This window comes from Bos taurus, chromosome 3 (assembly GCF_002263795.3).
Source record: "Bos taurus isolate L1 Dominette 01449 registration number 42190680 breed Hereford chromosome 3, ARS-UCD2.0, whole genome shotgun sequence".
Taxonomy (NCBI): domain Eukaryota; kingdom Metazoa; phylum Chordata; class Mammalia; order Artiodactyla; family Bovidae; genus Bos; species Bos taurus.
In genome coordinates, this window is record NC_037330.1 from 79,214,865 (window position 1) to 79,239,938 (window position 25,074).

The window sequence follows — 25,074 nt, forward strand, 5'->3', positions numbered from 1 at the left end:
GTTTATTTAACTTATATGCAGAGTACATCATGAGAAACACTGGACTGGAAGAAACACAAGCTGGAATCAAGATTGCCGGGAGAAATATCAATAACCTCAGATATGCAGATGATACCACCCTTATGGCAGAAAGTGAAGAGGAACTAAAAAGTCTCTTGATGAAAATGAAATGGAGAGTGAAAAAGTTGGCTTAAAGCTCAACATTCAGAAAACGAAGATCATGGCATCCGGTCCCATCACTTCATGGGAAATAGATGGGGAAACAGTGGAAACAGTGTCAGACTTTATTTTTCTGTGCTCCAAAATCACTACAGATGGTGACTGCAGCCATGAAATTAAAAGACGCTTACTCCTTAGAAGGAAAGTTATGACCAACCTAGATAACATATTCAAAAGCAGAGACATTACTTTGCCAAAAAAGGTCCATCTAGTCAAGGCTATGGTTTTTCCTGTGGTCATGTATGGATGTGAGAGTTGGACTGTGAAGAAGGCTGAGAGCCGAAGAATTGATGCTTTTGAACTGTGGTGTTGGAGAAGACTCTTGAGAGTCCCTTGGACTGCAAGGAGATCCAACCAGTCCATTCTGAAGGAGATCAGCCCTGGGATTTCTTTGGAAGGAATGATGGTAAAGCTGAAACTCCAATACTTTGGCCACCTCATGCGAAGAGCTGACTCATTGGAAAAGACTCTGATGGTGGTAGGGATTGGGGGCAAGAGGAGAAGGGGACGACAGAGGATGAGATGGCTGGATGGCATCACTGACTCAATGGACGTGAGTCTGGGTGAACTCTGGGAGTTGGTGATGGATAGGGAGGCCTGGAGTGCTGCGATTCATGGGGTCGCAAAGAGTAGGACACGACTGAGTGAATGAGCAACTGATCTGATCTGATCTGATCTGATAATGGGTGTATATATATTTTAATTGCTATATCCTGTTGTTGGAGTGATCTTTTTTTATCATGCTATGTCCTTCTTTGTCTCTTATTACAATATTTGCTTTAAAGTCAATTTTGTCTGATATATGTATTGCTACTCAAGATTTCTTTTTGCTTCCATTTGTATGGAATACTTTTCCAAATTCTCTCACTTTCAGCCTGTGTGCATCTTCACATCTGAAATAAGTTTCCTACAGGCAGCATATATATGGTTCTTGTGTTTTTGTTTTATCCAACCACTCTAGGTCTTTTGATTGGATCATTTAGTCTATGTATATTTAAAGATATTATTGATAGGTATGTGCTTATTGCCATTTTGTACATTGTTTTCTGGTTGTTTTCATACTTTTTCATTTCTTTCTTCTTTTGCTCTCTTCTCTTATGATTTGATGGCTATTTTTAGTGTTATATTTAGATTCCTTTTCCTTTTCTTTTTTTTTTGGCAGGTGTATCTATCATAGGTTTCTGGTTTGTGGTTACCACAAGGTTCATGTATCAATACATGTAATTATTTTACATTGGTGATTGCTTAAGTTCATTCTAACAACTCTACATTTTCAACTTAGTTCTGCTGCGTTCTCCCTCTCTTCTTCTGGGACTCCTAATGTGAAAGTTAGTACACTTGATTTTGTTCCAGAAGTCTCTTAAACTATCCTCGTGTTTTTAATTCTTTTTTTCTGGTTAGCTTAAATGGTTACACCACTCTGTATTCCAGATTCCTGATCCATTCCTTCGTATCATCGAATTAGCTGTTGATTCTTTCTAGTTTTCTTTTTTCCAGTTATTGTTTTCTTCAGCTCCATTTAATTCTTCTTTACATTTGCTAACTGCTGAAATTCTCATTTTCACTGTGTTCATCCATCCTTCTCTTGAGCTCAATGAGCATCTTTACAATAATCACCTTGAACTCTTTACCCAGTAGATTTCTTACCTCTAAATTTTAGTCCTTTTTCTGAGCTTTTGGCTTATTTCTTCATTTGGAAAGTATTCCTCTGTCTATCATTTTGTCTATTCCCTTTTATTTCTTTGTGTCATGTAGGTTGATTACATTTCCTGATCTAGGAGAAGAGAACTTTTATAGAAGATATCCAATTGGATTCAAGAGCACAATCCCCTATGGTCATCAGAGCTATATGCTCTAGGAGTACTTTCTGTGTGGGCTCCGTTCACCCTTCTGTTGTGGCAGGGCTGACTGCTATGGGCATACTGGCTGCTGGGATTGGCCTGCAGCCCCACTAGCTGGAAAGCCCTGCTTCATGTGGTGGCTGAAGACGCACTGGATGGCATAGTAGGCTTTCCATGTCATTGGCTACATGGCCTTGGGGTGGAGAGTGCAGAGTTGCTGTCGACCACTGATGGGTGGGCTGTCTGCATGGACATGGGGTTGGGGTGCTCAAGGCTGGTGCTGGCCTGCTCCCACCCTCACAATTCTTGGGGTTTCAACTTCCAGTTAGAATTGCTCTTACTTTTTTTTCAATTATTTTTGTTTTCCCCTACAAGCCATCTCTATCAATCAGGACTGAACTTAGCTGCATTAATAGGAACCTAGCCACAAGGGATTAAACAAATTAGTTTATTTTTCCCCCATAACAAGGGATCCAGGGGAGGTAGACCAGAGCTATCGCTTGAGAACCAGGCTCCTTCCTGTTCTATGATCCTCACTGTAAGACTTTTGCCACCCTAGTTACAAAATAGCTATTCATCTTTGTGAGATGGGTGGAAAGAAATGCAAAGTCAATATGAAAAATACAGATGTCAGCTGTGTCCCCTCTTAAAAATATCCTGAGAAATTTCTGCTTATATCTTAATAGTCCAAACTAAGTTACATATCCATCCCTGCATACAAGGGAGTTTTGAGAAGGTAAGGTATTTTATGCAGAACTTTGCCTCCTAAATTAGAATTAGGTCCCTATTAACAAGGAGAAAAAAGGGGATGGATACAAGTTGGACACCTAGCAGTATCTATACTACCATCTATCTTAGAAGCACCCTGGCTGGCAGAGTGTCAAGGGTCTTCTGACTACATTGTCCTGTTCCAATTCACCATTCTTGTTAGTCTCATTATCCTATCTCACTTCTTAATGTTTTGACCATGCTCAGAATGTTATCTTGGATTCCAGATCTAATGCTGGATCTGGACCTATTATTGCCACTATTTTCTTCTCTGCCTGTTGATATCCACCATATTTGTCAAGGCTCTACTCAAATGTTTCTACTCAGTGATGCTTTCTTACTTCTCCTGATGAGAATTAATCAACATTTTAGTGTACTAATGGGTTAGACCGTATTAGCATATAATTAGTCGTAGATGGACCACTTTCCCTCATTGGAAGGCAAAATCTTGAAGATAAAGGCTGTGCCTTATATTTTATTGCAGCTCAATGTCTGGCAAAATAGTAACTCCTCAATAAGTATATTTTATACTAATGTAAAAAAAAGATGTCCTTTTCATCAGAGGGGGCTGGAATGTAAAAGTAGGGAGTCAAGAGATACCTGGAGTAATGGGTAAGTTTGGCCTTGGAGTACAAAATGAAGCATGGCAAAGGCTAACAGAGTTTTGCCAAGAGAAAGCACTGGTCAGAGCAAACACCCTCCAAGTGACAACTCTACACATGGACATCACCAGATGGTCAATGCTGAAATCAGACTGATTATATTCTTTGCAGCCGATGATGGAGAAGCTCTATGCAGTCTGCAAAAACAAGATAGGGAGCTGACTGTGGCTCAGATCATGAACTCATTAATGCAAAATTCAGACTTATATTGAAGAAAGTAGGGAAAACCACTAGGCCATTCAGGTATGCCCTAAATCAAATCCTTTATGATTATACAGTGGAAGTGACAAATAGATTCAAGGGATTAGATCTGATAGAAAGATTGCCTGAAGAACTATGGACAGAGGTACATAACATTATACAGGAGGAAGTGGTCAAAACCATTGCCAAGAAAAAAAATGCAAAATGGCAGAATGGTTGCTGATGAGACCTTACAAATAGCTGAGAACAGAAGAAAAGCCAAAAGGCAAAGGAAAAAAGAAAGATATACCCATCTTAATGCACAGTTCCAAAGACTAGCAAGGAGAAATAAGAAAGCCTTCTTCAGTGATCAATGCAAAGAAATAGAGGAAACGAATAGAATGGGAAAGACTAGAGATCTCTTCAAGAAAATGAGAGATACCAAGGGGACATTTCATGCAAAGATAGGCACAATAAAGGACAGAAACAGTATGGAACTAATAGAAACAGAAGGTATTAAGAAGAGGCAAGTATACACAAAAGAACTATACAAAAATAATCTTAATGACCTGGATAACATGGTGTGATCAGTCACCTAGAGCCAGACATCCTGGAGTGTGAAGTCAAATGGGCCTTAGGAAGCAGCACTATGAACAAAGCTAGTGGAGGTGATGGAATTCCAGTTGAGCTATTTCAAATCCTGAAAGATGATGCTGTGAAAGTACTGCACTCAATATGCCAGCACATTTGGAAAACTCAGCAGTGGCCACAGGACTGGAAAAGGTCAGTTTTCATTCCAATCCCAAAGAAAGGCAATGCCAAAGAATGCTCCAACTACCGCACAATTGCACTCATTTCACATGTTAGCAAAGTCATGCCCCAAATCCTCCAAGCTAGGCTTCAACAGTAAATGAACTGTGAAATTCCAAATGTTCAAGCTGGATTTAGAAAAGGCAGAGGAACCAGAGATCAAATTGCCAACATCCATTTGATCATCGAAAAAGTGAGAGTTCCAGAAAAACATCTACTTTTGTGTTATTGACTATGCCAAAGCCTTTGACAGTGTGGATCACAATAAACTGTGGAAAATTCTTCAAGAGATGGGAATACCAGACCACCTGACCTGCCTCCTGTGAAATGTGCATGCAGGTCAAGAAGCAACAATTAGAACTGAACATGAAACAATGGACTGGTTCAAAATTGGGAAAGGAGTATGTCAAAGCTATGTATTGTCACCCTGCTTATTTAACTTACATGCAGAGTACATTATGCAAAATGCCAGGCTGGATGAAGCACAAGCTGGAATCAAGATGGCCAGGAGAAATAGCAATAACCTCAGATATGCAGATGATACCATCCATATAGCAGAAAGTGAAGAGTAACTCAAGAGCCTCTTTGTGAAGGTAAAAGAGGAGAGTGAAAAAGCTGGCTTAAAACTCAGCATTCAAAAAAACTCAGGGCATCCAGTGCCATTACTTCGTGGCAAATAGATGATGAAACAATGGAAACAGTGACAGACTTTTTTTTCTTGGGCTACAAAATCACTGCAGAAGGTGACTGTGGCCATGAAATTTAAAGATTCTGGCTCCTTGGGAAAAAAGCTATGACAAACCTCGAAGGTGTATTAAAAAGCATTATTTTGCCAAAAAAAGGTCCGTATAAAGTTATGTTTTTTTCCAGTAGTCATGCATGGATGTGAGAGTTGGACCATAAAGCAGGCTGAACATTGAAGAACTGATGCTTTCAAATTGTGGTGCTGAAGAAGATTCTTGAGAGTCTCTTGGATTGCAAAGAGATCAAAGCAGTTAATCCTAAAGGAAGTCAACCCTTAATATTCATTGGAAGGACTGATGCTGAAGCTGAAGCTCCAATATTTTGGCCACCTGATACAAAGGGCTGGCCCATTAGAAAAGACCCTGATGCTTGGAAAGATTGAAGGCAGGAGAAGGGGACAACAGAGGATGAGATGGTTGGATGGCATCACCGACTCAATGCATATAATTTTGAGCAAGCTCTGGGAGATGGGGAGGGACAGGGAAGTCTGGCATGCTGCAGTCCATATGGCAAAGACTCAGACATGACTGATCGACTGAACAACAACTACAACATACTAATGTGATTTTTTTCTTGGTTTTTCAAGCATTTTCTGTGCTTCTTTTTCTAAATTACTATCTGGCTTCTGTGTTGAGATTCTCACTCTGCATCTACATTATAAATACTTGCTATGACACAGATGCAAAGCATGAAATTTGAAGGGAACTCTCTCTCTGTCTCAGCTATTTTCCATCTTATTCATCCACTCCCTGATGCTGGGAGGTTTTCTTTAGAGATCTTTCCTGGTGGTTGATGTGAATGTTGAAGACAACCCTCAAATGTTTCTTCCTTCTAGCCCTTCTATTTTGAAGGATAGATATATTGGGCTGGCCAAAAACTCATTTCAGGTTTTTTAGTAACATTATATATATATATATGTGTGTGTGTGTGTGTGTGTGTCTTACAATATTATAATATCATTACATTGGATTATGACCCTGACACTGCAAATGAAATATACAGCCGGCCCCACAAGGCCAATTTTGTGCATACAACTAACAGCAACTTGGTAATTTTCAATTCATTTGTAGATTTTTCCTTGCAGAAAAACAAAACAGTTCAGAAACTGTTCCTTCTGAACAGTAGGGTTATTTTTAAAGCAGGTGTTCTTATAAATAAATTCTATTGCGCTTGCTTTCTATTGTTGTTTTCTGTTTTAAAAAAACACACTGTGAGTATGTTGGCATACTGCAATAAAATTCAAGTTCTTCCTAAGGTTTTCTTTATCAGAAATATTTCCATACTAAATTCTTGGCAAAGGACTGTATAAGACCTGGACTAATTTGGGGGAGAGCCTTGTGAAGCAACTTGTGAACTGGCAGAGGTGACTCTGAATCTTTTATAGCACCATCTTTTACTGACTTTTTTAGAGGTTACATAGAATTGTTTCATTTTCATGATACCTCAGGTGCATAACATCTTGCGTTGCTTTCCTAGTTGGAGCAATGACTGACCTGGAAGGGAAGTTCATGTGGTCACTTATCATCAATCAAGACTGGCTGAGGAAATGCTGCTCTGAGGCAATGTTTAAGATGTCCTTCATGCCTTTCCTCTCATAGACCCAGAGAAAATTATATATTATGTTGTGATTTCTCCTATAAGCATGGGAATGACTCCTTGCTTCTAAGAAACCCAGAGTCAAAAACAGTCACCTGTAATGGAAGTTATATCCCAGGGCAAATCACAGATTTCTGAGATAGCTCTTCACTCTCTCTTTTTCTTCCTAACTCAATCTCCTTTCCCTTATATCTCATCCTCCAATAAACTGGGGAATAAGATATTGAAAATATCAGAGACCTAAAAAAAGAAATTACTTCTAAAGACTGGTTCACTAAAATAAAGTTATCTCCAGGAACCCTGGCTCAAATCTTTCTGCCCTGGTTCAGGGTAGGTTTCTCTCCTGTGTATTCCCAAAGCTCTCTGCATGCAGTACTGGCTGCTAGGACAGCACTGGAGAAGGCAATGGCACCCTACGCCAGTACTCTTGCCTGGAAAGTCCCATGGACAGAGGAGCCTGGTGGGCTGCAGTCCATGGGGTCACACAGAGTCAGACACAACTGAATGACTTCACTTTCACTTTTCACTTTCATGCATTGGAGAAGGAAATGGCAACCCACGCCAGTGTTCTTGCCTGGAGAATCCCAGGGACAGTGAAGCCTGGTGGGCTGCCGTCCATGGGGTCACACAGAGTTGGACACAACTGAAGCGACTCAGCAGCAGCAGCAGCAGGACAGCATTTACCACAATACACTATTCCAAGTTTCTCTCAACCTGAGTTCTGAGTGTTCAAGACCAGGATCTTGTGTCTTAATAAACCTTAGCATTCTCAGTGCTCAGGTCACTAAAAAGAACACAGTAGGAGCTTAATAAATGTTTACTAAATGAATGAAGATGCTTTTGAACTGTGGTGTTGGAGAAGAGTCTTGAGAGTCCCTTGGACTACAAGGAGATCCAACCAGTCCATCCTAAAAGAAATCAGTCCTGAATACTCATTGTAAGGATTGATGCTGAAACTCCAATACTTTGGCCACCTGATGGGAAGAACTGACTCTCTGGAAAAGACCCTGATGTTGGAAAAGATTAAAGGCAGGAGGAGAAAGGGTCAACGGAGGATGAAGTGGTTGGATGGCGTCACCGACTCAATGGAGATGAGTTTGAGTAAACTCCGGGAGTTGGTGAAAGACAGGGAGGCCTGGTATGCTGCAGTCCATGGGGTCGCAAAGAGTCGGACATGACTGAACGACAGAGCTGAAATGAATGAAGAGTAAAATTCCTAAATTATAGCATATATATATATATATATATATATATATACACACACACTCGCACACACAAACACATACACATATGTGGTACATATTTAACTTTGATTGGACTGACATCTTTGACAACCAAAAGCTAGTAAAATTCTGCATCTGTTGAAGAACAGCATATGTGAAACCACTGTATCCAGACAGAGACCTAAAACGTTAATATGATGTTTTTAAATATATCTCACAAGCTTCAAAACAGAGATCTAAAATGTAAGTGGGTGGCAGAAGTAGGGAAACCAACTGCCACAAAGCTAATTTTCAAGAGAGCAAAATGTATGTGAAATCATATTCCACGGAGTAGAGCAAGAGCAATCTGTAATACGCCTACTCCTTCCAATGAAAATGTACCCTTCACATATCTAAGACTTAACTCTAGCTTTAATAAGCACACATATCACATTCAAGCACTGTCATAAGCTGAATGATACCTCCCTGTATTCAAATATATCCACAGTTCCTGAAAGTCAAAAGAACTTTTAAAAGATAGATATCTTTAAAGTTGGACAAAATAAACATAAAGATTCCTATAAACAGTAAAAAAACACAACTGATTTTTTAATTTTTGCATTATAAAACAATGCCATTTTTACTTTTCACTTTTTTTGTAGAGTACAAATGGAGACATTTAACACATTTTGCCATTTTTTTCCCCTCACATGATTAAAGAAGCTTCAGCTCTTTTGACATTTAAATTATATTTTATGCTGCTTATGTAATGATGTGTCATTCTTTGCATTTAATTTGTAGTTGTAAAAGTTGCATTGAATCTTTTGTTTCCTGGCTCTCTATTTTTAAATCTGAGAAGCTTTGCTGACCTTTTCCCAGTTTCTGGCCCTCTCCGAGGGAATTTCGTCAATTAGCTGGCCTTTCTGGGCTTACCAGATTGGCTCTGCAGAGTGAGCACCAGCCAGAACAAATTGCATGTTAACCAATTGCTCTCCACCCTTCACATCACTTTTTATCTGGGTAAGAAGAGTTTCCATAAGGTCGCAAAGACTGAGACATGACTTAGTGACTCAACAACAACAACAACAAACAAGAACAGTTTAAAAGGAGCATCAGGAACATCATCAAGAGGAAAAGAAGCACCTCTTCTCAAAGCATTTTCCATTTCATTTGTTCCATATATGTATCTGTATAACTGTTATTTTTCCTAGGCAGAGGCTATGTTTTATTTGCTTTGAATCTGCTTCAGTCACTAGCATTGAGTCTTATGTCAAATGGAGGCAGATCATTGCTGTCAACAGTATCACGCCAACTACCATTTATTAATACACTAAGTGTCTCATACAGGTCAAGAGTAGTCCTATACCTAGTATACACACAATGGGATGCCTGATGAAAACTTATTTTTCCCAATAATGTGTCCACCGCTTTTCTAGCGAAAGCTGGAAGGCAGTAAGTATCTGGCCCTGGAGCAGATATGTATTCTTACAGAAAGAATCACTTCAGTGGCTGTTCTGAGTAAGAAGCCCTATTGTTTCATGAGGGAGGGTGTAGAAGGAAGAAGGACCTTCAAAGATGCCTATATCCAAATGCTCCAGAATTTATGAATATGTTACGTCAAAAGGCAAATGATACAAAATAATTAGATATGTTAGATAAAATATAATTAAGATATAATAGATATAATTAAAGTTATGGACTTTAAAGTAGGAAGATGATCTTGTATTATCATGGTGAGCCTAATCTAATCAAGGTGAGTCCTTAAAAACAGAGAATGCTCTTCTACTGGAGGCAGGAGAGAGATAAAGCAGAAGGCAAAGTCTGGGGGATTTAAAGTGTGAGAAGGATGAGGTTTTGCTGGTTTGAGAATGGAGGGGAGAGTGCAACATGTCCACTAAGGGATTAATAGAGGCTCCTGGCTGACTTTCAGGCTTCCCTGGTGGCTCAGATGGTAAAGCGTCTGCCTGCAATGCAGGAGACCCAGGTTCAATCCCTGGGTTGGGAAGATCCCCTGGAGAAGGAAATGGCAGCACACTCCAGTATTCTTGCCTGGAAAATCCCATGGATGGCAGAGCCTGGTAGGCTACTGTCCATGGGGTCGCAAAGAGTCGGACATGACAGCGATTTCGGCACAAATAAACAAGGACCATAGCTACAAGAAACTGATTCTGCCAAGAATCTGCATGAACTTCAGCCCCAGACCCACCCTCCCCAAAAGGAAAGCAGTCATGCTGATACACTGATTCTAACTTGGGAGTCTAAGCAGTAGAGCCAGTTCAACCAAACTGCACTTGGGATTCTGATATCAAAACTCTGAAATAATAAGTGCTGCTCTAACTCACTCAATTTGTGATAATTCATTACATCAGCAATAAAAACATAATGCAGAGGTTGTGCCCAGACCCACTGGATCCTGATACAAACTGTCCCTCCCAACACACCTTTGGATAATTTATCTTTATCCACACCTATGTGGATAAATTAATGAGAAATCCAGTAAATTTTTAGCAGTGGTTAAAGAGCTTCCTTGGAAGAAAAAAGGATAAAGACTCTCACCTGCTTGCTTTTTGAAGATTTTTATTTTATATAGGAGTGCAGCTGATTACTGCAGAAAAAATGAAGAAATAACTTCAGAAAGAATGAAGAGACGGAGCCAAAGCCAAAAGAACACCCAGTGTGGATGTGACGGGTGATGGAAGTAAAGTCTGATGCTGTAAGGGCAATACTGCAGAGGAACCTGGAATTTCAGATGCATGAATCAAGGCAAATTGGAAGTGGTCAAACAGGAGATGGCAAGAGTGAACGTGGACATTTTAGGAATGACAAGGACATTTTAGGACATTTAGGAACTCAAATGTACCAGAATGGGTGAATTTAACTCAGATGACCATTATATCCACTACTGTGGGCAAGAATCCCTTAGAAGAAATGGAGTAGCCATTATAGTCAACATAAGAGTCCAAAATGCAGTACTTGGGATGCAATCTCAAAAATGACAGAATGATCTCTGTTCGTTAACAAGGCAAACCATTCAATATCACAGTAATCCAAGTCTATGCCCCAACCAGTAATGCTGAAGTGGCTGAATTTGAATGGTTCTATGAAGACCTACAAGACCTTCTAGAACTAACACCCCCAAAATATTTCCTTTTCATTATAGGGGAGTAGAATGCAAAAGTAGGAAGTCAAGAAATAGCTGGAGTAATAGGCAAATTTGGCCTTGGAGTACAGAATGAAGCAGGGCAAAGGCTAATAGAGTTTTGCCAAGAGAATGCACTGGTCATAGTAAACAACCTCTTCCAACAACACATGAGAAGACTCTACACATGGACATCATGAGATGGTCAATACATAAATCAGATTGATTATATTCTTTGTAGTCAAAGATGGAGAAGCTCTATCTATACAGTCAGCAAAAACAAGACTAGGAGCTGACTGTGGCTCAGATCATGAGCTCCTTATTGCTAAATTAGACTTAAATAGAATAAAGTAGGGAAAACCACTAGACCATTCAGGTTTGACCTAAATCAAATCCCTTATAATTAAGGAAGTAGAAGTGACAAATAGATTAAAGGGAATAGATCTGATAGAGTACTTGCAGAACTATGGACGGAGGTTTATGACATTGTACAGGAGGCAGTGGTCAAGAACATCCCCAAGAAAAATAAATGCAAAAAGGCAAAATGGCTGTCTAAAGAGGCCACAAATAGCTGTGAAAAGAAAAGAAGCAAAAGGCAACGGAGAAAAGGAAAGATATACCCATTTGAATGCAGAGTTCCAAAGAATAGCAAGGAGAGATAAGAAAGCCTTCCTCAGTAATCAATGCAAAGAAATAGAGGAAAATAATAGAATGGGAAAGACTAGAGATCTCTTCAAGAAAATGAGAGATACCAAGGGAATATTTCATGCAAAGATGGGCACAATAAAGGACAGAAACAGTATGGGCCTAACGGAAGCAGAAGATATTAAGAAGAGGTGGCAAGAATACACAGAAGAACTATCCAAAAAAGATCTTCATGACCCAGATAATCACAATAGTGTGATCACTCACCAGCAGAAGCTGGAATCAAGAGGCTAGGAGAAATGTCAATAACCTCAGCTATGCAGATGACACCACACTAATGGCAGAAAGTGAAGAAGAACTAAAGAGCCTCTTGATGAAAGTGAAAGAGGAGAGTGAAGAAGTTGGCGTAAAGCTCAACATTCAGAAAACTAAGATCATCGCATCTGGTCCCATCACTTCATGGCAAATAGATGGGGAAATAATGGAAACATTGAGAGACTTTATTTTGGCGGGCTGCAAAATCACTACAGATGGTGACTGCAGCCATGAAATTAAAAGATGCTTGCTCCTTGGAAGAAAACCTATGACCAACCTAGACAGTATATTAAAATGCAGAGACATTATTTTAACAAAAAAGGTCCATCTAGTCAAAGCTATAGTTTGTAGTCATGTATGGATGTGATAGTTGAACTATAAAGAAAGTTGAGCACTGAAGAATTGATGCTTTTGAGCTGTGGTGTTGGAGAAGACTCTTGAGAGTCCTTTGGACTGCAAGGAGACCCAACCAGTCCATCTTAAAGGAAATCAGTCCTGGATATTCATTGGAAGGACTGATGCTGAAGCTGAAACTCCAATACTTTGGCCACCTGATACTAGGAATCGATTCAATGGAAAAAACCCTGATTCTGAGAAAAATTGAAGGCAGGAGCAGAAGGGGACGATAGAGGATGAGATGCTTGGATGGCATCACCAACACAACGGACATGAGTTTGAGTAAGCTCCAGGAGTTGGTGATGGACAGGGAAGCCTGGCTTGCTGCAGTCCATGGGGTTGCAAAGAGGTTGACATGACTGAGAGCCTGAACTGAACTGATGATAGTTGATTAACAATTCTGTGTTCATTTCAGGTGTACAGCAGAGTGATTCAGTTATACATAAACATGTATGTATTCTTTTTCAAATTCTTTTCCCATTTAGGTTCTTATAGAATATTAAGCAGAGCTCCCTGTGCTATACAGTAGGTCCTTGTTATTTATCCATTTTAAATTTAGTAGTGTGTATATGTCAATCCCAAACTCCCAATTTATCCCTCCCCTCCAAACTTTCCCCTGTGGAATCATGTTTGTTTTGTAAGTCTGTGATTCTGTTTCTGTTTATAAATAACTTGCTTTTTTTTTTCAAGTTATTATAACATATTACTATGCACTGAGAAGATTCTAACTTAGATTTGTTAGCAGTAAAATAAAGTAAAGGTCCTAAGAGGGAATTTACTTAAGAAAATTAAGCCTGGTCTGGTAATTTGGATTTAGTATCAGAGTCTAAGGGTTTATATACATGCAAATAAAGACAAGTCTGCTTGAAGTACCTGATGATTTCTCTTTAATCAATTAAATTCAACAGATACTTGCTAGTGCTGAGTATTAGTAAAAGTGCCAATATTGTTAGTGCTATAGCTGTCCTTGATCTCTTTCTTTCCTACACCCCATGAGGTGATGAAAATGCACACAAAGAAGTAATCAGGTTTAACCGTTTACCAGCAGTTATCTTCTTTCTTCCCTGTATCTTCTAATCACCCCTCACTAATGCCTGTTTTCCCTCAGCCCATGAGCCTGCTTAAATCTCTCATTCCAAAATCATTAATCTCACATTCCCGCTAACATCTAAGATCTCTCCTCTTTCATCTAAACTTTTCAAAAGGCTTTACCCCTCCCCCTTCTTTTACTGTATTTGCTTGATTTGGTAATGACTGATCTCCTAATTGCTAAATCTAACGTTTTCTTATTCTGCTGCTACTCCTAAGTCGATTCAGTCGTGTCCGACTCTGTGTGACCTCATAGACGGCAGCCCACCAGGCTCCCCCATCCCTGGGATTCTCCAGGCAAGAACACTGGAGTGGGTTGCCATTTCCTTCTCCAATGCATGAAAGTGAAAAGTGAAAGTGAAGTCACTCAGTCATGTCCGACTCTTAGCGACCCCATGGACTGCAGCCCACCAGGCTCCTCCATCCATGGGGTTTTTCCAGGCACGAGTACTGGAGTGGGGTGCCATTGCCTTCTTCGTTTCTTATTCTAGTTCTTATCTATTCACACGTATCTGATATGCTGAGTATGCCCTCCTTCTTGAAACCCAGTCTACAATTTCTGTGACTCCTTCCTCTCCTGGTTCTCTTACCTTGATGACTATTGTTTCTGTCTCTCTCCTTCTCTGCTTCAGCTCTCTTTCTGAATGATGGTTTCCACTAGCAATCTGTCCCTATTCACTTGTCTTTTCACATGAGCATTTTCCTAGGGGAGGTGGGGGTCTAAACATTTCAGTCATAACTTCCAATGAAGCAATTCACACACCTCTGAAACAGGATCTGAAAGTGGGATTCGATCGACTTGGGTTTTGATTGAGGCCCCAAGACAACAGATGTCAACTAGTACCATGTTCTAAAGTGAAGTTCTATAGTACCTGAGCAAAACTGAAAGTGGAAAGCACATCTCAGGTTAGAGTTGTACTAATGTATCTTCACAAACTGAAAGTGCAGGGGTAAGGACGTGGAGGAGAGATAAGTAATCAGTCAAAGGAGACAAACTGCTGGTGTGTGTAGTCAGCACAGTTCAGTACACACCTCTCCAATGCATCCATGGAAGTGCTCAAAAGGGAAAGAATCACCTTGAAACATCTGGAACAACCATAGCAACCTGATACCAGATTATGCCAAATAGATGGGGAAACAGTGGAAACAGTAAGAGACTTTATTTTGGGGGGCTCCAAAATCACTGCAGATGGTGATTGCAACCATGAAATTAAAAGACGCTTACTCCTTGGAAGGAAAGTTATGACCTAGACAGCATATTCAAAAGCAGAGACATTACTTTGCCAACAAAGGTCTGTCTAGCCAAGGCTATGGTTTTTCCAGTGGTTATGTATGGATGTGAGAGTTGAACTATAAAGAAAGCTGAGCGCAGTAGAATTGATGCTTTTGAACTGTGGTACGGAGTAGACTCTTAAGAGTCCCTTGGACTACAAGGAGATCCAACCAGTCCATCCTAAAGGAGATCAGTCCTGTGTGTTCATTGGAAGGTCTGATGTTGAAGCTGAAATTCCAATACTTTGGCCACCTGATGCAAAGAGCTGACTCATTTGAAAAGACTCTGATGCTGGGAAGGATTGAGGGCAGGAGGAGAAGGGGACGACAGAGGATTGGATGGTTGGATGGCATCACCAACTCACTGGACATGAGTTTGTGTGGGCTCTGGGAGTTGGTGTTGGACAGGGAGGCCTGGTGTGCTGCAGTTCATGGGGTTGCAAAGAGTCGGACACGACTGAGTGACTGAACTGAACTGAACTGAACTGAACCAGATTATACTGGTGCTATTCAAGAGAGACTTTCTGATCCTTAGTTTTCTCCTTCCTTCCATGTATTGTCTGCTCACAATACAGTAAGGCAGGAGCTTTGACTTTAAATGCAGATTTGAAATTTCAACTATGACATGAGATCAGATATGTTCATTACTAAATGAGACTACTTGGGTAACTATGCTATGCTAATTCACTTCAGTCGTGTCCGACTCTGTGTGACCCCACAGACGGCAGCCCACCAGGCTCCCCCATCCCTGGGATTCTCCAGGCAAGAACACTGGAGTGGGTTGCCATTTCTTTCTCCAATGCATGAAAGTGAAAGTGAAGTCGCTCAGTCGTGTCCGACTCTTAGCAACCCCATGGACTGTAGCCTTCCAGGCTCCTCCGTCCATGGGATTTTCCAAGCAAGAGTACTAGAGTGGGGTGCCATTGCCTTCTCCAACTTGAGTAACTAGAAGTGACCAAAAGAGCTCAATGACTACTGTCTCTGAAGTTGCATTTATTAAATATAATGAATACATCTATATTACTGGCCCAGACTCTTCTCTGGGCTTCATGTTCATAATTCTAACATTCAACCACACATCTTCACCTAGATGCCTTAAGTAATACACGTTCAAACTAAACTCTTCCTTGACTAAACTTATTTTTACCTCTATTTTTCTCAGATGGGATCAACCTTGATTTCCATCTTTGATTTCCTTATTTATGTCAATATCCCCAACAGCCAAATCAATTTCTAAGCATTGCTCTATTCTTAAAACTCTATTCTCAATGCCATTGTGCTAGCTCAAGTCTTCTTCATCCCTGTTTTCATTGGACTACTGGACTAACTTCTTTGACCATGGTCTTGATATGTTCATCTCCAGCTGACTCAATGAAGCTCTGCATTGTGGTTACCTATTTAAAATCAAAATCTGATGGTATTGATGACCCTTTGGTGATTTCTCATCACCTGAAAAATTCTCTTATCGGAGTATTCTGGCCCTTAACTATTTCTCCATTTTCATCTCTAGTTACATTTTGCTTTAAATTGTATGCTTAGCCATACTGATATGTCTGAATCCTCTGCTTCTACCAACACACATCAATGCCTGGGCATTTGCTGCTTTACTGTCCTGTTCTGTTACTGATACAGTGGAATGTTTTTCTCACCAATCCTCCTCATACCATCAAACTCTTCGTCCTCTAAGACCCAATTTCGGTATCAATTCCTTCAGAAAGCCCATTCTAGCATTATTTTTCCTTATACAGACTATGTAGTTACCTCTCTTATACATGATGTAACATGGTTCTGTATCTGCAGATACTGCCTCACGCTGTATCTTTCTATTTATCATTCTACTTTATCATATTATATTTCCCGAGGGAACTTATTGTATTTTATCTGGATAGCTACAAGCAAAGTTTTTGGCATGTGGCACACATGTAACAAACACTTTTGAAAAAAAGGAAGAAATTGTATAAAATTTTTTACCTCCTTTCACCATACTATTTCATTTGACTCTCAGAACAAAATTTGTTGTTGTTGCTCAGTCACTAAGTCATGTTCAACTCTTTGTGACCCCACGGACCATAGCACACTAGGCTCCTCTGTCCTTCATTATCTCCTGGAGTTTGTTTAAATTCATGCCCACTGAGTCAGTGATACTATCTAACTATCTCATCCTCTGCTGCTCCCATCTCCTTTTGCCTTCAATCTTTCCCAGGATCAGGGTCTTTTCCAATAAGTTGGCTCTTTACATCAGGTAGCCAAAGTATTGGAGCTTCAGCTTACAGAATATAATTATGAAGTAAATATTTAAATTCCTATTTTACGAGCCTTAGATAGCACAGGGAACCTGCTAATGACAACCAAGGGCGTTAAGTGTAGCAAGAGACATGTATCTGTATATTTTAGGGCTAGGATCCATGTTTAGCCCACTCTACCACAATGGCATCTTTGAGTGCTGAACCTAAATACATATGTGAAATAAGGCATGAAGTCTCTGATACTGTTAACAGGCTTTTTCTCCAGCTCTGAAATACCAAAAAGAAAAGAATCAAATCATAATAAAAATAAAAGAAACTAGGGTTGTTTGAGTGTGAAGAGATGAGGTAAAGGACCATTGGACCATGTCTATACCACTTGTATCTTAGCGCATCCTATTATTAAATAAAGAAGTTTTTAAACTACCACATAATGACTTCAGTTCAGTTCAGTTCAGTCGCTCAGTCGTCTCTGACTCTTTGCGACCCCATGGACCGCAGCACGCCAGGCCTCCCTGTCCATCACCAACTCCCGGAGCCCACCCAAACCCATGTCCATTGAGTCGGTGATGCCATCCAACCATCTCATCCTCTGTCGTCCCCTTCTCCTCCTGCCCTCAGTCTTTCCCAGCATCAGGACATTGAATTCTCCAAAGTGACTCCACAGTGCCAACTCTGTAACTCTCCACTGGAGATACAATTGTTTCTCAGGCTGAATCAGAGTATGTTTTCTGTAGGAAGCCAGCATGATTCTGGCACAATAAAAAAGCTGTTCTTTTGGTTTTAACATATTCATCAGGATCTCTATCTCATCTTAGAAAAGATTTCTATTCTTTCATGGCAGTCTTTTTTTTCCAGTTTTGTCTATATGATATTTGAGACAACAACCTACGCTTTTCCCTCCCTGCCTTTTCCCTGTTCTCTAAATTCATTGAATTAAGAGGTAGGCTCTGAGCTCACTGTCTCAAGGGAGAAATAAGGAAAGGCAGAATGCTTTTAGGACAGTAGATAATGGGAACACAGAGAGGGGCTCAACCCTAGCTACCAGCTCTCCTCACCACCTGAGGCCAGATTCCTGAGAGGACAGAAGTCCTGAGCTCTGTTCTTCAGTAGTATCACCAGGAAGGTGGCAAGACCCCAGGAGGTAGATGGCTTCCTGGGGTTTCTATGTACACAGGATCAGAGGAAAACTTGCTTAAGATTCCTGGGCCACATGCATGGCAAGGAAGCAACAAAAGAATGCCAGACCTAAACAAACCATGAGGACAGGGACAATAGGCTTCTTTACATGGTCAAGCCAATCTGCAGGGTCCAGTGGCCAAAGACAAGGTTGCCCTATAGTCAACTGGAGAAGGAAATGGCAACCCACTCCAGAATTCTTGCCTGGAAAATTCCACAGAGGAGCCTGGCAGGCTACAGTCCATGGGGTCGCAAAGAGTCAGACACGACTAAAGCAACTTAGCACACACGCACATGAATAATTTAATCGCTTTGCTCCACAGAAGAAATTAATACAACATTGTAAATCAACTATACTTCAATAAAATAAAATTTTTAAAAATCACCAAACTGCAATATTAGAAGGCTCACTGGAACACCTTGCCTTTGATGCATATCCTCTAAGCAAAGAACCCTGATTGTATTAACTTTTGCATCCAATTGCCACTCAGAGGAGTAGATTTTCCAAACATAATATTTTCATGCTGCTGCTGCTGCTTCTGAGTTGTATCTGAATTACCCTAATCCTGAAAAGCCTGTTAAAAAAGTTGGACAACTTAGGTCTTCCCTGGTGCTTTGTTCTTGAATCATTTCTAAAGCAAAGAAGAGGAATATTAAATGCAAATGCACACACAGCCTACATCACTCGTGTCAGCCCAGGCTGCTATCTAGGGTTTCGTGACCTGGAGACAACAAAAACATTCAGCTGGAGGTATAGGATTTCAAGGCAATGAGAAAAACAGAAACATTCCAGTCTCGTAGACTCAGCAGCCTTTCACTTCCAACTCTCTTTGAAGCCAAAAGGCCAATAAAACAATTGTTTTTCTCTTTAATAAAGGTCAGAGTTTATGTCTAGGCCTTTTTAGAACAACAAAAAGATCAGAGAAAAGCCAGCATAGTTACATCAGTATTCATTCAGTGCTATGCTCTGCATTCGTCTCTGTTACAAATATGAAACATCTACCCTATGTGAGGCACCACACATGAGTCATTTCATTCTTTCACATATGGGGAAACCGGGACTCAGAGGATAACTTCTGGTATGGAAGAATTGGAGCTGGAATTTGAAATAGGTTGGGTCTCATCTCCCCACTCACTGTACTGACTGCTTCCTCACCATCTCTTCTTTCACCTGTGGCACTAATTAATGCTTTAGGGGCTATTCAAAGAGCCCACATTTTTCAGGGCCACTCCAAGGTGGAACAATCTCATAAAGATACAAGTAAGGTCATACTCCATTGTTTAAAATATGCTAATGAATTATCACACTTAGATTAAAATTGAAACTCTCTTTCATGATCCACTTGTAACCTGGCCCTCACCTAATCCTGGAGCTTCTTCTACATTCTCCACATCTGTTGCTCTGCTCCAGCCATCCTGCCCTTCTTTCAAAGTTCCCTTCATTCCCTCATAGTGTTCTGCATGGGTCTTTTGCCTGAAGGTCCTTTTCACAGATATGAAGTGGCTGACCCTTAACCATTGAGATGTCAGCTCACAGATTAACATAGGTTACATGTTTGTTTATTTACTTATTGGCTGTCTGTGTGTCCCTGGTATAAGGCAAGGTGTTGGCTGTCTACTCCTAGTATAAAGCAAGTTACTGGCTGTCTATGTACCCCTAGTATAATGTAAGGTGTTGGCTGTCTGTGTACCCTTGGTGTAAGGTAAAGTGTTGGCTGTCTATGTACCCCTGGAATAAGGTAAGACCTTGGCTGCCTGTGTGCCCCTGATATAAGGTAAGGTGTTGGCTGTCTAGGTACCCCTGGAATAAGGTAACATGATATGACAAGGACCATGCCCCCCATTCACTATTCAGAACAGTGTGTGGCACACAGCAGGCACTCAATAAATATTTCTTAACTGAATTAATTTGTTATTATTATCAGAAAAATTCAAAATGTTAAATCATCATCCTTTCCTTGGGTATTAATAAATATTTGGGATTCGCAAAATACTAGAGCTTAATAGTGGCATAAAGTTTGATTTTGCATTTTCATACACATTTTTTTATTGTTATATTAAATCGTCTGAGCCACCAGGGAAGTCCATTAAACAATATAATTATTGTTTAATATAAATGCTGATTTTTTTTCTCATATCCATACCTATTCTAAATTCAGAATCTGTTTTCTATATTACTAACAGCTTCTTTTTTAAAAAAACATGATTTCTCATAAATATTTTATGTTGTTTACAGCTCCTCATTTTGACTATTCAATTTTTGGTGTCATATTGAAAACAATAAAGTTAAATGCATATCTACGAAGTAGAATTGACTTATTAAAAAGGTCCCCGTAGAACAAAGGAAGTAAATGCTTGCCTCCAGTTGGCAATATTTTCACCAAGTTTTATCTGTCCACTAGCTCCTGTCCTCGGAGAAGGCAATGGCAACCCACTCCAGTACTTTTGCCTGGAAAATCCCATGGACGGAGAAGCCTGGTAGGCTGCAGTCCACGGGGTCGCTAGAGTCGGACACGACTGAGCAACTTCACTTTCACTTTTCACTTTCATGCACTGGAGAAGGAAATGGCAACCCACTCCAGTGTTCTTGCCTGGAGGATCCCAGGGACGGGGGAGCCTGGTGGGCTTCCGTCTATGGGGTCGCACAGAGTTGGACACGACTGAAGCAACTTAGCAGCAGCAGCAGCAGTAGCTCCTGTCCTCTTCCTGCTAATGGTGACATTTCAACATATCCCTCTGCCCTCAGAATTAGTGCTGCACAACCCTTTAGACCAATTCAGAAAGCATCATACTGCCAGTCTGGGACTGAGAAATTAAACAAACCTCAGTTCAGTTCCGTCACTCAGTCGTGTCCGACTCTTTGTGACCCCATGGACTGCAGCTCGCCAGACTTGCCTTTCCATCACCAACACCTAGAGCTTACTCAGACTCATGTCCATCGAGTTGGTGATGCCATCAACCGTCTCATCCTGTGTTTCCCCTTTCTCCTCCTGCCTTCAATCTTTCTCAGCATCAGGATCTTCTCTAATGATCAGTTCTTTGCATCAGGTGGCAAAGTATTGGAACTTCAGCATCAGCATTAGTCCTTCCCATGAATATTCAGGAATGATTTCCTTTAGGATTGACTTGTTTAATCAATCTCCTTGTAGTTCAAAGGATTCTCAAGAGTCTTCTCCAACACCGCAGTTCAAAAGTATCAATTCTTCGACACTCAGCTTTCTTTATGGTCCAACTCTCATATCCATACATGACTACTGGAAAAACCATAGCTTTGACTATATGGACCTTTGACCAAATAGACCCAAAGGGGATTATTTCTAATAGATTTTGAGTTTTTATGATTTGTATGCACAAGATTTGTGGTCCGATGCTTTTGAGAACATCACACAATAAGGGGTGGAGAAAAAGGACTGGGCAGAGTAGATGAACTGTGATGCTACAGAGGCCTCAGCTGAGCCTAGTGATGCCTTGGAGCTGAGATGCCCTTTCAGTGATGTTGAGACTAGGTATTGGATCTTGATAATCCGTATCAATCAGTCACTGGATACAGGCTGCCCATAGGAGGAAGTGTGACCTGGACAAGGGCCTGTCTTTGGTTGATAGCAACTCCTGACAAAGAGTCAGGCAAGAAGCTTCAACTGCTAATGCTTGGGGTCAGCTGGGGGAATGAGTGCTTTGGCCCTTAAAGATGTCTGGATGGTGCCCCACAGCATTAACTATGTGGGGTTAGTCATATTTCTTTGCCAGAATTCATGTGATACCAAATGAAATCTCGTGTGTTGAAAGCATCTTTAGCCTAGTCCCAGACACTTAAATGACAATAAAAATTTGCCATATGAATGAACAAAGAAAAATGAATAAATATTTTACTGATGCCACATTTTGTTATATTTGCTATTTCCCATGTGCTATTCGGAGAAGGCAATGGCACCCCACTCCAGTACTCTTGCGTGGAAAATTCCATGGACGGAGGAGCCTGGTAGGCTGCAGTCCATGGGGTTGCGAAGAATCGGACACGACTGAGCGACTTTGCTTTCACTTTTCACTTTCATGCATTGGAGAAGGAAACGGCAACCCACTCCAGTGTTTTTTCCTGGAGAATCCCAGGGACGGGGGAGCCTGGTGGGCTTCCGTCTATGGGGTTGCACAGAGTCGGACACAACTGAAGCAACTTAGCAGCAGCAGCAGCATGTGCTATTGTCTATGACCTATGTCTCTCCTCCATAAAATATGTGACTACAAAGACAACTTTTCAGAGAGGTTTTGTTGCATCTACCATGAAGGATCTGTCCCCATTTTACAAACTGATTCATTTTCCCATTTTATTTGATTGACCAGCTGCATTTCTAAGTTATAGAAAGGACAGGACTAAGTAGATTAAGTTAGACAGCATGTTGAACCTTTGAAAACAGAATTTGGGGGATTTTTAGCATCATGGGGAGGCTGACTGAAGTCTAATCATTTATAGAATTTTTCAAAAATCAATTCTATCTTTTAGGTTCTCAGGCTAGCCTCACAGGGCAATATTTTCTAATTATTTCATTTCAGCAGGCCCATATACGAAATTTGCCATAGAAGCAAATGTTACACATCTGAATCAAGAGAAAGTCATGTTATGCAGTTATTTCTTTTACAAAGTAAGAATTTACACTCCTCTTCATGGAATAGATCCCATATTTTAAAGACATTCCAATAATGAATATATTTTAAAACATATTAATTAATAATTGTGTGAGATAAATACTTATTCCCACATTTACAGAGAGGTTTAAGTGACTTGCTGAGGGTTTGTAAGGAACAGGGCTATGGCTTCTAATTTTGACCATTATGCCAGGTCCACCCTGAATAATATCTCAGTGATTTTATTGTCTCTCTCAAACACTTGCCTTCTCACTGTATAATTAGTTACTTCTTTCATTCCATCATGAAACATTTTTGTGCTACTTATTCTACACCAAGTCCACACTGCAAGATGAGTAATAGTGTCACTGAATGCAGGTACTCACATGGGCAAGACAAACGACCGCCGCCAGAAATGCGTCAGAACAAAGCCTTGGACCTTTGTGAGCTGAATCTGCTTCCTTCAGAGTTTTACTTGTTGTTCAACCATTAGAGTACACGAAGTCAAGCTACTTACATGGTTTTCAAATTTCTTAAGAAAAAGCAGTCACTTTTAACCTCGACTAATAATTGATAAAGGGTGAAGTTCTTCCTTAGCCCTCAGTGTGAGAAATATCCTTTGAAGAGGCTGTTTCTTCTCAAGCGAACATCTCAAATACATGCTTTTTAGACTCCAATATAAATGAAACTTAATGGCCAGAGGAAAATCACATTCTCCTGGAACTGTACATTTTATGACTCTAATAAGGTGATAACAATGGTTCTGTTGTTAATTTTTTTTTGAAATCCAATACATTCTCAATTACACTAATACAGGCTGATTTTCAAGGGAACAAAAATAAAATGTTTCTTTGGAGAAATCTCCAGTGAGAGCTATCTTATGACATGGTATCTCCCTGGAGACTGATTATGGAATTTTCTTGCAGAAAACATTTTACATGACGAAAATGGAGTGCATTTGTTTCCTTGGAAACAAACCCTTTCACCTTCATTGCACAGAAATTCAAGCAATGAAAATTTAGTAATTAGGCCCAGAATCTACCTGTTTTAAACTAGGGGAATTTTCAAACACATGATATTATTAGAAGTAATGTACAATAAAACCCAGTTAGCTCAGTTAAGGTCAAACAAATAAACCTTTACATGTTTGAAAAGTATAGACAGACATCTGGAATTCTAAACACTGAAATAGAATTACCTAAGGACTCATACTTCAATAGCTTAGAAAACCCCTCAGTTCAAATCATCAGATGATGGTCAAAAAGAAAAACCTAAGAAAGACACAATTTGAGTAACACAGTATTATTAGAAAGTTTCATCATGAGGAAGTCAATACTGTGACGATCAGCCAATAATCTCAAATCAAAATGTTTTCTATAGGGAAACAAAATCTGTTTTCTTTGGTAAAGGGTGCAGGGAAGGGGGGGTTTAGATCCTTTGCTTTTATTCCCCCATGCATATAGTTTTTATTTATTTAAAACTTTTATATTGAATTATAGTTGATTTAGAGTATTTTAGGTACACAGCAAAGTGATTCAGCTTTACATATATATGTACATATATGTATACACATTACATATACACATACATGAATTATATACACATTTATATTTGTATATATACATTTATATGTATGTATTCTTTTTTTCAGATTCTTTTCCATTATAGGTTATTGCAAGATATTAAAAATGGTTCCCTGTGCTATACACTAGGTCCTTGTTGTTTATTTTATATACAGCAGTATATATCTATTAATTACAAATTTCAAATTGATCCCTCTATCACTTTCCCCTTTGGTAACCATAAGTTTGTTTCCTATGTCTATTTCTATTTTGTAAATAAACTGTTTGAATCATTACTTTATAGTCCACATATAAGTGATATCATATACTATTTGTCTTTCTGCAGTCTTTTTCTTTTTTTACAGAATCAACCTTCTGGATATACTTGAGAACTCACAGACTTTCTTTTTTTGTATTATATACTATTTGCAGTGTAAAAATCAAAATATGGGGAAGTTATGACTAATTCTGATATTTCTCAGGCTCAAACGATTAATAAAAGTGATCGTATACTTTAGTTAAATTCTATAATTAATTTAAACTCTAGAAACAAATGCTACAGAAATGCCTCCTTTCTTAGTGTTTTGACATT

General features: G+C 39.8%; 1 protein-coding gene and 1 non-coding gene across 2 annotated transcripts in view; one reads left to right on the forward strand and one right to left on the reverse strand.

Moving 5' to 3' along the window:
* PDE4B (phosphodiesterase 4B) overlaps positions 1-25,074 on the reverse strand; it is a 449,624-nt gene that overhangs the window by 257,677 nt on the left and 166,873 nt on the right.
* TRNAC-GCA (transfer RNA cysteine (anticodon GCA)) lies at positions 9,956-10,027 on the forward strand. Its single transcript has one exon. It is a non-coding gene; the product is annotated as a tRNA-Cys (tRNA).